This window comes from Balearica regulorum, chromosome W (assembly GCF_011004875.1).
Source record: "Balearica regulorum gibbericeps isolate bBalReg1 chromosome W, bBalReg1.pri, whole genome shotgun sequence".
Taxonomy (NCBI): domain Eukaryota; kingdom Metazoa; phylum Chordata; class Aves; order Gruiformes; family Gruidae; genus Balearica; species Balearica regulorum.
In genome coordinates, this window is record NC_046219.1 from 20,757,016 (window position 1) to 20,769,968 (window position 12,953).

At 45.9% G+C, this 12,953-nt stretch overlaps 2 long non-coding RNA genes and 1 other non-coding gene across 4 annotated transcripts in view; 1 reads left to right on the forward strand and 2 right to left on the reverse strand.

The window, feature by feature from the left end:
* Positions 1–12,953, reverse strand: part of LOC142599221 (uncharacterized) — a 706,610-nt gene that overhangs the window by 322,636 nt on the left and 371,021 nt on the right. The window lies entirely within an intron of this gene.
* Positions 1–12,953, reverse strand: part of LOC142599250 (uncharacterized) — a 52,087-nt gene that overhangs the window by 37,939 nt on the left and 1,195 nt on the right. The window lies entirely within an intron of this gene.
* On the forward strand, positions 6,451–6,614 carry LOC142599364 (U1 spliceosomal RNA). Its single transcript, XR_012832913.1, has one exon. It is a non-coding gene; the product is annotated as a U1 spliceosomal RNA (small nuclear RNA).

The following is a 12,953-nucleotide window of genomic DNA, read 5'->3' on the forward strand; positions in this document are numbered from 1 at the left end:
GCATTTCTGTCATTCCCATACCTCAGTCAACACCTCTCAGAACTGATTAATAATCGCACCCAATCTATGGGGAAGACGGGAGGGGATACATTCTCCCGCTCTTTCACCTCCCCTTTTCCCTTCAAGCTAGTCACAGCAGCTTTTGAGAATTTTGAATACACTTGGGATGTTCCAGCCAGCATGTTTATATTATTATGCCTCCTGAATGCGTTTCAAGTCCTGTTCAGGGTTACAAAAGAGTATTTTAAGAATACCACCCAGGGATCTTCCCCAAGGTTGAACGGTCAGGGCTGATATGGCATGTGGGAGAATATGGGCAGGTATCTAGAGACTTTCTCACTCCCAGGGTTTTGGAACTTCACTCCTGAACAACTCCAGGACCCTGATTAAGTGATAGAATATTTGAAAGGAAAATGCTGTGGCTATTCCAAGGAGGCACAACTTACTGTGCTGTGCTGGGCCCTGGCCACTACCTACCAAACACTGCTCGATAGCAGGCAGCGCCATCAGGGGGAAGAGAGGGAAAACAGACAGACCTGCACTGCAGCTAGCCCAAACCTCACAACAGGCACTTGTGGCTATTCAAACCCCGATGAACAGGTACTGCAGGTGAACCAAAAAAACCCAACCCGTACTGGTATCAGTCGTCCCTATACAGAAAAAGAAAAACACAAAGAAATCAGTTCACTTAGTGAGGGATGATGATGAACTGGGACCATCACGAGAACAAGAAGAAGAGCCAGAACCAGAAGTGATCACTCGATCCCTGTCCCTGAGGGAGCTGAGATATGCAGAAAGATTTCAGCCGCCTTCCAGGGGAGCACATTATTACCTGGCTGCTCCGCTGCTGGGATAACGGGGCCAGTAGCCTGGAACTGGAGGGCAGGGAGGCCAAGCAGCTGGGATCCCTGTCTAGGGAAGGGGGCATTGACAAGGCAATCAGGAAAAAGACACAGGCCCTCAGCCTCTGGAGGTGACTCCTGTCTAGTGTGAGGGAAAGGTATCCCTTCAGTGAAGATGTCGTATGTCGGCCAGGCAAGTGGACCACCATGGAACGAGGTATCCAGTACCTGAGGGAATTAGCTGTGCGGGAGATGGTTTATTATGATCCGGACAACGCATAGTTACCCACAGACCCTGATGAAGTCCGATGTACCTGACCCATGTGGCGAAAATTTGTATGAAGTGCACCATCATGATATGCCAACTCACTGGCAGTAATGGACTGGAAAGGCAAAGAGGCGCCAACAGTGGATGAAGTGGGAGGTCTGGCAACTCAAAGAGGATATGTCCTACTCCCCACCTATACGGAACAGTATCATCTCAGCTATTCGGAGTAAGCGTTTCTCTGCTCAGGAGAGAAGATATAGAGGGTACACATCATGAGGCTCCCTGTGGTTTTACCTGCGTGACCACAGAGAAGACATGAGGAAGTGGGATAGAAAGCCTACCACGATCCTACGGGCACGAGTACGTGACTTGCAACATAAAACAGTCACAAAAGGTAATTTTTCCAGGAAAAATGTCGCTCCAGTTTCCAGTAGGCAGCACCCCTGAATGAGTCGAAGGCCTACTCATATGTATGATCCTCTTGAAGGGCTAAGTCATTTTTGCAAGAAGTGAGTAGCGAACATGATGAGCAGGATTAGAGGGGCCCTGCCTCCAGCCAGGTGGAGGAAAGGGACAATAGGGTGTATTGGACTGTGTGGATCCGATGGCCTGGCACGTCAGATCCACAAGAGTACAAGGCCCTAGTGGACACTGGTGCACAGTGTACTTTAATGCCATTAAGCTATGAAGGGGCGGAACCCATCTCTATTTCTGGAGTGACAGGGGGATCGCAACAGTTGACTCGGCTGGAGGCTGAAGTGAGTCTAACTGGGAAGGACTGGGAAAAGCACCCCATTGTGACTGGGCCAGAGCCTCCGTGCATCCTTGGCATACACTGCCTCTCGAGAGGGCATGTCAAAGACCTAAAAGGGTACAGATGGGCTTCTAGTATAGCTGCCTTGGAGACGGATGAAGAGTTGTGTACTTTGTGCGGTCTCTCGGAAGACCCTTCTGTTGTGGGGTTGCTGAGGGTTGAAGAACAACAGGTGCCAATCACGACCACAACGGTGCACCAGTAACAACATCTCACCAACTGAGACTCCCTGATTCCCATCCATAAGCTAATTTGTCAACTGGAGAGGCCAGGGAGTGATCAGCAGAACCCCCTCACCCTTTAACAGTGCCCTATGGCCAGTGCGGAAGTCCAATGGAGAGTGGAGGCTGACGGTAGACTATCGTGGCCTGAAGGAAGTCACACCGCCCATGAGTGCTGCCATGCCGGACATGCTGGAACTTCAATATAAACAGGAGTCAAAGGCAGCCAAGTGGTATGCCACAATTCATATTGCAAATGCATTTTTCTCGATCCCTTTGGCAGCAGAGTACAGGCCACTTTCACTTGGAGGGGCATACAGTACACCTGGAATTGACTGCCCCAGGGGTGGAAACACAGCCCCACCATTTGTCATAGACTGATCCAGACTGCACTGGAAAAGGGTGAAGCTCCCACACACCTACAATACATTGATGACATCATTGTATGGGACATCACAGCAGAACCAATTTTTTAGAAAGGGAAGAACATAGTCCAAATGCTTCTGAAAGCTGGTATCACCATAAAATGAAGTAAGGTCAAGGGACCTGCACAGGAGATCCATTTTTTAGGAATAAGATGGCATAATGGGCGTCATCAGATCCCAAAGGATATTATCAACAAAATAGCAGCCATGTCTCCACCAACCAACAAAAAGGAGACACGGGCTTTCTTAGGTGTTGTGGGTTTCTGGAGAATGCACATTCTGAATTACAGTGTCATTGTAAACCTTCTCTATCATGTAACCCGGAAGAAGAATGATTTCAAATGGGGCCCTGAACAACGACAAGCTTTTGAACAAATTAAACAAGAAATAGTTCATGCGGTGGCCCTTGGGCCAGTCCGGGCAGGACCAGATGTAAAAAATGTACTGTATACCGCAGCCGGGGAGAATGGCCCTACCTGGAGTCTCTGGCAGAAAACACCAGGGGAGAGTCGAGGTCGACCCCTGGGGTTTTGGAGTCGGGGATACAGAGGATCCGAGGCCCACTAGACTCCAACGGAAAAGGAGATATGGGCAGCCTATGAAGGGGTTCGAGCTGCTTCAGAGGTGATTGGCACCGAAGCACAGCTCCTCCTGGCACCCCGACTGCCAGTGCTGGGCTGGATGTTCAAAAAGAGGGCCCCCTCTACATACCATGCAACCGATGCTACGTGGAGTAAGTGGGTTGCACTGATCACACAACGGGCTCGAATAGGAAGCCCCAATCGTCCAGGAATTCTGGAAGTGATCACAGACTGGCCAGAAGGGAAAGATTTCGGAATGTCGCCAGAGGAGGAGGTGACACGTGCTGAAGAAGCCCCACCGTATAATAAACTAACAGAAGATGAGAAGCCATATGCCCTCTTCACTGATGGGTCCTGTCGCATCGTGGGAAAGCATGGAAGGTGGAAGGCCGCTGTATGGAGTCCTACATGGCGAGTCACAGAAGCTGCAGAAGGAGAAGGTGAATAGAGCCAGTTTGCAGAGGTGAAAGCCATCCAGCTGGCTCTAGACATTGCTGAAAGAGAAAAGTGGACAATGTTCTATCTCTATGCTGACTCATGAATGGTGGCCAATGCCCTGTGGGGGTGGTTACAGCAGTAGAAGCAGAGCAACTGGCAGGGCAGAGGCAAACGTATCTGGGCTGCCGAGCTATGGTAAGATATTGCTGCCCGGGAAGAAAAACTAGTTGTGAATGTACGTCATGTAGGCAAGTACTGGACCTTGTCTGCTGGTCATCCAAATTTATTTGTTTTCTTCTAACACACAAAATTTGAGACTGTTCTTTCCAATCATGTAAGAAAAGGATTTTGTCAGTTATGTTCTTCTATGTACAAGTTTACCACTGTACAGTGTGTCTTATATAAAAGAAAATCAGCTACAGTATTTCCAAAAAAGTGAACCTATGCTTATTTTTTTGTGAAATATTCTGGAAGAGTACAATGGAATACTCCATAGCCAAAGCAGGTGTTTTCTTAAAGCCCGCATGAAAAGAACTACAGAGATTAAAATCATCAGTCCTGAACATTTAAATACCATTAAGCCTTGGCTAGAATTCACATTGAAGCTTGCATGACGGGAAATTTTACATTTGGAATTGATGGTATCAGAAACCCCACGAATAATCACTATTAAATATTGACTAAAAACTTAAGTTATTTTGAAATCAATTTGTCTGGAGAGATTGATATACACCTTGGCCAACTTTTAACAGAATATAAAAAAATGGCCTCCATATAGTTTTATACATAAGTTAAAAACATATCAAGATGAGATGATGAAGAATTTCTAAAAAAACCTCAGATGAGATGTAAGGATTTGATTAGGCTGATCTGCTTTTCATACCCCAGCCTGCAAGTTTTTCTAGGGCTAATTCTAAAGGGTAACAGTGTGTTGGGGTTGCATGGCAAGGTTTTGGTAGCAAGGGGGCTACAGGGATGGCTTCTGTGAGAAGCTGCTAGAAGCTTCCCCTGTGTCTGATAGAGCCAATGCCAGCCAGCTCCAAGACGGACCCGCCCCTAGCCACGGCCAAGCCAATCAGCACCTCTGTGATAACATATTTAAGAAGTAAAAGAAAACCAGGTTAGAGAGAGCTTTTGCACCCAGGGAGAGGAGTGAGAAGATGTAAGAAACTCTGCAGACACCAAGGTCAGTGCAGAAGGAGGGGGAGGAGGTGCTCCAGGCACCAGAGCAGAGATCCCCCTGCAGCCCATGGTGAAGACCATGGTGAAGCAGGCTGTCCCCCTGCAGCAGCCCATGGAGGAAGGATGAGGGGGTGTAGAGATTCCACCTGCAGCCCCTGGAGGACCCCATGCCAGAGCAGGTGGAGGCACACCTGAAGGAGCCTGTGACCTGTGGGAAACCTGTGCTGGAGCAAGCTCCTGGCAGGACCTGCGGAGAGAGGAGCCCATGCCAGAGCAGGTTTGCTGGCAGGACTTGTGACCCCGTGGGGGACCCACGCTGGAGCAGTCTGCTCCTGAAGGTCTGCACCCCATGGGAGACACCCACACTGGAGCAGTTCTTGAAGGACTGTCTCCCATGAGAGGGACTCCATGCTGGAGCAGGGGAATGATGAGAGGAGTCCTCCCCCTGAGGATGAAGAAGCAGCAGAAACAATGTGTGATGAACTGACTGTAACCCCCATTCCCCATCCCTCTGTGCCACTGAGGGGGCATGGAGTTTGAAGCCAGGAGTGAAGTTAAGCCTGGGAAAATGGGAGGGGTGGGGGGAGGCATTTTAAGATTTGGTTTTATTTCTCATTCCTCTACTCTGTTTTGCTTAGTAATAAATTAGATTACTTCGCTCTCTAAGTTCAGTCTGTTTTGCTTTTGACAATAATTAGTGAGTCATCTCTCCCTGTTGTTATTTTGACCCATAAGCTTTTTGTTGTACTTTTTCTCCCCTGTCTAGTGAACAAGGGGAGTATCACCCAGCCAGGGTCAACCCACCACGGTCTTTTTTGGCACCCAAATGTGGGGCTTGAACCCATGACCCTGGGATTAACAGTCCCACGCTCTACTGACTGAGCTAGCCAGACAGCAGTATCTTGCCACAATGGGGCAGCCCAGATGGGTTTGCCTCTGCCCTGCCAGTTGCTCCACTTCCACTGCTGTAACCATCCCCACAGGGCATTGGCCACCATCCATGAGCCAGTATAGAGGTACAGTGTTGGCCACTTGTCTCTTTCAGCAATATCTAAAGCCAGCTGGATGGCTTTCACCTCTGCAAACTGGCACGATTCACCTTCTCCTTCAGCAGCTTCTACAACTCATCCTGTAGGACTCCATACAGCAGCCTTCCACCTTCCATGCTTTCCCACGATGCAACAGGACCCATCAGTGAAGAGGGCATATGGCTTCTCATCTTCTGTTAGTTTATTATACAGTAGGGCTTCTTCAGCACGTGTCACCTGCTCCTCTGGCAACATTCTGAAATCTTTCCCTTGTGGCCAGTCTGTGATTACTTCCAGAAATCCTGAACAATTGGGGCTTCCTCATATTTATATTTCAACCATCACCCTCCATACTACAGAGGCTTTACCTGCTTGGCTTGCTTGATTGCTGCGCATGTTTCACATTGATGGATGACCTGTGAGATAGCATCCATGCTCAAGTCCACCCCTCGATCAGGAGCCCATCTATATGTTCCATTTCTTCCTTGATGGCCTGAGGTGTCCATGGGCCCACCAGGAGCTATAAGCAATTCATCCTTATGCTGCCAGTCCAAATCCACCTGAGCCACTTCAATCTTGGCAGCCTGATCCACCTGCTGGTTGGTCTGATGTTCCTCAGTGGCCCGATTCTTGGGTACATGGGCATCTAAATGACATACCTTTACAACTAGACACCATGATCAGGCAGGTGGTTTTCCCAGGACAAGGCTCATCCCCCACACTCTGGGTGTGCTGACCCCCGCAATTTCCCCAAATGGGGGAAACTCAACTGCATAATTTGTGGTAGTGGGGGACTGCATTCTCTCTCTCCCCCCCCAAATTTCCAAAGAAGACTGTGGTGGGTTGACCCTGGCTGAGGGCCAGGTACCCACCAGAGCCACTCTATCACTCCCCTCCTTCACTAGACAGGGGAGAAAAAGGTATAACAAAAAGCTTATGGGTCAAGATAAGGACAGGGAGAGATCATTCACTACTTATCATCACGAGCAAAACAGACTGAACTTAGAGAGGGAATCCATCTTATTTATTACTAAGCAAAACAGAGTAGAGGAATGAGAAATAAAACCAAATCTTAAAACACCTCCCCCCACTCCTCCCATCTTCCCAGGCTCAACTTCACTCCTGGTTTCAACCTCCTCCTCCCTCAGAGGCACAGGGGGATGGGGAATAGGGGTTACAGTCAGTTCATCACACATTTTTTTTGTTGCCTCTTCTGTCTCAGGGGGAGGACTCCTCTTAATCTTTCCGCTGCTCCAGCATGAGTCCCCCACAAACTGCTCCAGCGTGACTCCCCCACAGGGTCACAAGTCCTGTCAGCAAACCTGCTCTGGCATGGGCTCCTCTCTCCACAGGTCCTGCCAGGAGCTTGCTCCAGCATGGGCTCCTCTCTCCACAGGTCCACAGGTCCTGCTAGGAGCTTGCTCCAACGCGGGCTTCCCACAGGTCACAGGCTCCTTTGGGTGCCTCCACCTGCTCCAGCGTGGGGTCCTCCAGGGGCTGCAGGTGGAATCTCTACTCCCCCTCATCCTTCCTCCATGGGCTGCTGCAGGGGGACAGCCTGCTTCACCATGGTCTTCACCACAGGCTGCAGGGGGATCTCTGCTCTGGTGCCTGGAGCACCTCCTCCCCCTCCTTCTGCACTGACCTTGGTGTCCGCAGAGCTTTTCACATATTCTCACTCCTCTCTCTGGCTGCAAAAGCTCCCTCTAGATTGTTTTTTTTTTTTTTTCCCCTTCTTAAATATATTATCACAGAGGCACTGATTGGCTCAGCCTTGGCCAGGGGTGGGTCCATCTTGGAGCCAGCTGGCATTGGCTCTATCAAACACAGGGGGAGCTTCTAGCAGCTTCTCACAGAAGCCACCCCTGTAGACACCCCACCCCCACCCCACCCCCTCCCCCAGCTACTATACCTTGCCATGCAAACCCAACACAAACACTTTGAGCACACCTTTCTTTTTAATGTATGTAATGTTTCAGGTAGAATTAGTTTTGTTTGTAATTATGCTAATTGAAGTACCCCAGCTGGGGCTGCCATGAGGCAGGAGGAGCATGGGCTCCTGGTGGGGCTGGTCAGGACAGGGAAATCTCAGTGGTGATCTCTGGACCCTGCTGAGAGGGTACTTGGAAGCCAGCAGGACTTCAGCAGGTATCCAGTCTCCCAGGGGGATTTCTATCTCCATCTAGACTGGATATGGCCACCTGATTTTACTGCCCTTCAAGTCAGCACTGTGTTTTCCTTCATACTCTTCTAATTCTTCTGCATGGCGTGCAGTGGCCTAGGGATCCTCACATATTACTTCACTGTCCACATCGGGCACTACATCCCACAAAATCTTAAGAATAATACAATTGTTTTCCTTCTTCCCTTAGCTGTAGAAAGCTCCTCAGCAGTGGTTACAGGAATTAACAAGAGGAGGGTGAGAAGCTCTATGCAGGGTAGACACTGTTATCCTTATGTTTCCTACTAGCTACCAGCAGTAGAGAGATGCTAAACAATTTGCTGAGTTTGTGGTTCCACAAGGTGGATGGGTCTAGTGTGCCTGGCACCAACTATAGTTGAAGGAAAGATTATGCCGAGTTGGGACGGGCTTCTGCTGGCATGCACTCATTAAACAGCTATCCTCACCCTGCAGCATCAGGCACCACTTGTCCCCACCTTTCTGTTTTTTCCCCCATCTAAATGATTGCCACCCTTGGCAGAGTGCATTATCCTACATCGGACCCCTCCCAAAAGGCTGCAGCTGAGATTTGTTGTCTTCCCTTCTTGGTTTCACATCTTCCTTCTCAGTCCAGAAAGCCCCACCAGATACAGCTGGTCAGAGATGGACTGGTGGAGCAGAAGTGGCAGCACTGGGAATGAGGGTTTTGCCCATGCCATGCAGTTGTATGGCAGATATGTCAAAGACTGGCATTTCTGATCTCTCACACTTGAGACAGGAGAGCTTTCCTAGTAGAGAAGTGGTGATCCTGTTTTCCACCTCTACTAAGTTTACATAGGGGGTGCAAATCAGCAGACTCTGTAACATCTGTAAAATTGTGTTTAATATAGGGAAGAAGAAAACCCTGAGGAACTATATTTTCCCTGCTGCATGGGTAGGCAGTGAGTGGAGGAAAAAAAAACCCAAGAAAAACAAAGCCTTGCATTAATAAAAGTTTATAGACAAGATATTAAAGTACAGAAGGTATGTAAATAAATAACATTTTATTTGCATTTTAAATGCAGTTCAGTGTGTAGTTTAAAAAGCTTATGATATAACTAAGGGGAAGAATATGCTTGGGGAAGAATATAGGAGACTATAAAATCCATAGTACAATGTACAAGCCAAGAGACATTTCATATTTAACATTATATTCAACTTTTGTCACTTCAGGCTGAAAGCTATGTAATACTAGTTGGTGGAATCCACAAATAGGAATAAGAATTTAACAAAATATTCCACCAAAAAAAAGGGAAAAAAAATCTCTTCCTTGGTGAAGAGATTAATAGAATAAAGGCAAAAGATATATACTAAAATGATGAACAGCAGAAAGGCACTCAAGAAATATTCTTCAACCTTTCTTATAAATGTAAGAGCAATGAATCAATTAAATAAATCCATCATTCCAAGGTAAGACAAGGAAATAGTCTTCACTCTAAGCAAAATGAGTCAGAAGAACTTGTTACATCCTGCTAATATATAAATGCCAATGAGCTGACTGAAATGCTCTGTTTAAGCATTGAAAACTGCTTATTGCAGGATTGTTTCTTCTAAAACATTTGATTTTTCTACAGTAAGAGACTTTTCACAAGATGGACTGCCAGTCTGATCAGTAATTTAGATATTTGCAATCTGATATTCTGTGAGGTTTTAGGACCTACATCATCTGGAAGTAAAAAAATTCATCAATGTGTCTAGGCCTTACTAAGGCACAGCTCACCCAAGGGTTTAATCTTGCCCCATGTGCCTGGCCAGCTCAGTATGTAACATTGTTTCTGCTCCTCCCCCATAACTGACAAACTTCATAGGTAGGAGGACAATAGGTAAGTGCCAAGTGTCTAATTAGCAGCACCAAGTGATGAGCAATAGAGACAATTTTATATATTCCTAGCATAGGTACAATGCAACTAATCAAAAGTACAGAAGTGGTACAAATATTTATGAGATGGTTTATTTGTAATATGAAAGGGTTGCGCAGCTGTGAGTCTCTCCAATACTACCAGGCAGCTAATATCTTCTTGCCTCCTCTGGTAACTCCATAGCAAAAGCATGGGGATGAACTGCACCCACAAAGCCGTGTAAGAAAAAAAACCTGTGAAGGGAATAGGGAGTAGATCAAATGCAGTTGAACAAAACAGTTTTTCAGGGTTCAGATATTCAGATGTTCATGACAAAGACTTATAGAACAAGGATGCAGGAAGCCAGTCCAGCAGTTGCACACATCTTTATCACTTTCTACTCAATTGTATGTGCTCCAGGTCATGTCACATAGCAGTATCCACATGACTCTGCACAGCCTGTATCTAGATATCACTGGATCTTCTAAGTGATAAACCACTCTTTTTGGTATGTTTGAATGGCCAAACAAGCAGTTTTGAAAGAAAGATGGCAGTTCTGTGAGACAGCTTGAGAGTCAGGCTAGTGAGGAAGGAATGTCAGGAAAAACAGCATCTTCAAGCTTCCTTAGACTTTAAATATAACCCAGAGTCTGCAGCTTTGCTCTTTACCCAGATACAATATTCAAGCTGTTACTGATGTTTGCAAAAGGGCCACAACATATTTATCTCTTCAAAACCTCTAATTTCCCTGTATTTGCCTTCGCTAATGTGTGATAAACGTGGCATGGTAAAAGCACATAGAGCCTATAAAACATACTTCCTTTTCAGCCTGCACGTTTGTACTCTATGGAGGATTTAGGCCTTATCACCCGCTCACTGGAGTCACACAGGAAGGCACAGCAGAGATTTGTCTTTCGGTTAACCATTAACTGAAAACCCTTATGAACCTGGACATCAAAATTTGTGACTTTTACAGCTTAGTCATCATCCACCTTGAAGGAAGCGAGGGGGACTTATAATTCACTCTAATCACACATAACCCCTAAAAAAATGTGGTCAAAGCACTCCAGAAATAAAACCATATGGCACGATCAGATCTCTTTATATAAGTTGTTCCTAGAAACAGCGGTAGTGTAATACCAGATTTCCATATACTGAATCAATATTTGAGCATTTGAGACCAGATGTTTTATAACATGCCATTAAGTGAGCAGAGCACATTAGCAGGTTCAAAACAGGCTGTGGAGGGTTCCTCAGACCCTGTGCCTCCGCTTGCATTCCTTTCTCACAGCACCAACATGCAGTCTCCAAGTCCTTTTGATTAGATTCAGCAGGCCCAAACAGATTGTGACTGTTGTGGCTTGGTTTTTCTCAAAGAGTTTTATACATTTAGGACCAGCAATAACAAACTAGTGAACTGCTTGTTTATTTGAATAAAAACTCCTGGTCAATGTGCTTGTTGGATTATACAGGCTTTCAGAGGTCTCATTTTTGTATTGCATTGTTTCTAGGCTGCGATGCAATGGCTTCAGCTGTACTTTAATGAACATCTGTATGGTTGGTGACATTTGTCTGTCATTCTTAAGACAGAAAAGCATAGAGTGTGCTGACTGGCTTACCATGCAAATTAATCTGTGTGTTGTAACTTCTTTATGTCATACTGTATGTCACAGTATGTATTTTTGCATTCAGCATATTAAGCAATTATCTGAAAATCAGAATGCTTTACAGTCTACTGAGAATTTTATATCTTCCTAAAATACAGTGCTTTGTATGAATAAAATCCAGGTTTCCCTGTGTAGCAGGCCGGATTCATTCAAGAGAGAGCAAGTGTCAACTCTTTCAATATTTTTCTCAGAGAGAAGCAAACTTAATGCCTACCAGGAGCTCTTTGAAGCTCTCAGGCCGCTGAAATGGTGGATGACATAAGTATACCTTTCTGCTTTGGTCTTTCCTACTCTCCACTGCCTACTCCGAAGTCAGCTGTAGCCTGCTACCTGCAGAAGAATATCAGAGTCTCTTCCTATTCAGATGGTTTTGTTGCTTCCAATATGATTGATGATATACTGTACAAGTGCTCCGTATTATTAATAATATTAATTATTATATCATCATAATAGTTATTAAACTGTAATTAATTTAAAGCAAATTATAACCATGTTTCTGATACCTTTCCTATGTGAACAGAGACTGCTTTGGAAGACAGGTAACTCTAGTGATCTGTGCTGGTTTTGGCTGGGATACAGTTAATTTTCTTCATAGTAGCTAGTGTGAGGCTATGTTTTGGATTGCTGCTGAAAATAGTGTTGATAATATAGAGATGTTTTTGTTATTGTCGAGCAGTGCTTATACAGAGTCAGGGCCTTTTCTGCCGGAACACACCACCCCACCAGCGGGATGGCTGGGGGTGCACATGAAGCTGGGAGGGGACACAGCCAAGACAGCTGACCCCAATTGACCAAAGGGATATTCTATACCATATGACATCATGCTCAGCATGTAAAGCTGGGAGAAGAAGAAGGAAAGGAGGGAGGTTCAGAGTGATGACATTTGTCTTCCCAAGTAACTGTTATGTGTGATGGAGCCCTGCTTTCCTGGAGATGGCTGAACACCTGCCTGCTGATGGCAAGGGATGAATGAATACCTTGTCTTGCTTTGCTTGCGTGCATGGCTTTTGCTTTACTTATTAAACTGTCTTTATCTCAACCCATGAGTTTTCTCACTTTCTCTCTTCCAATTCTCTCCCCTATCCTGCTGGGGGGGGTGAGCAAGCAGCTGTGTGGGGCTTTACTACGGATTGGGGCAAAACCACAACATGGTCAGAATATGGATTTGAATGGACAGTAACTCAAACTTTGCTTTGTTTGTTTCCTTTTTGATAAATCATTTAAAGAGTGGATGCAAAGACTGAAAATGAAAATGACTTGTTATGCCTGACAAAGTGTGATCTGATGTCTCTTTAGGGTTTATATATCAAGAAAATGTTCCTCGCCTTCAACCTTAGCTGCAGACTGAGGTTAAAGCTGACTTTCAATTTTGCATGGTAACATCATTTTGAAAAAATTGCCAAACCACTCTAATCCCTCAGTGCCGTCTTTTTGAGATCTGATTACTTT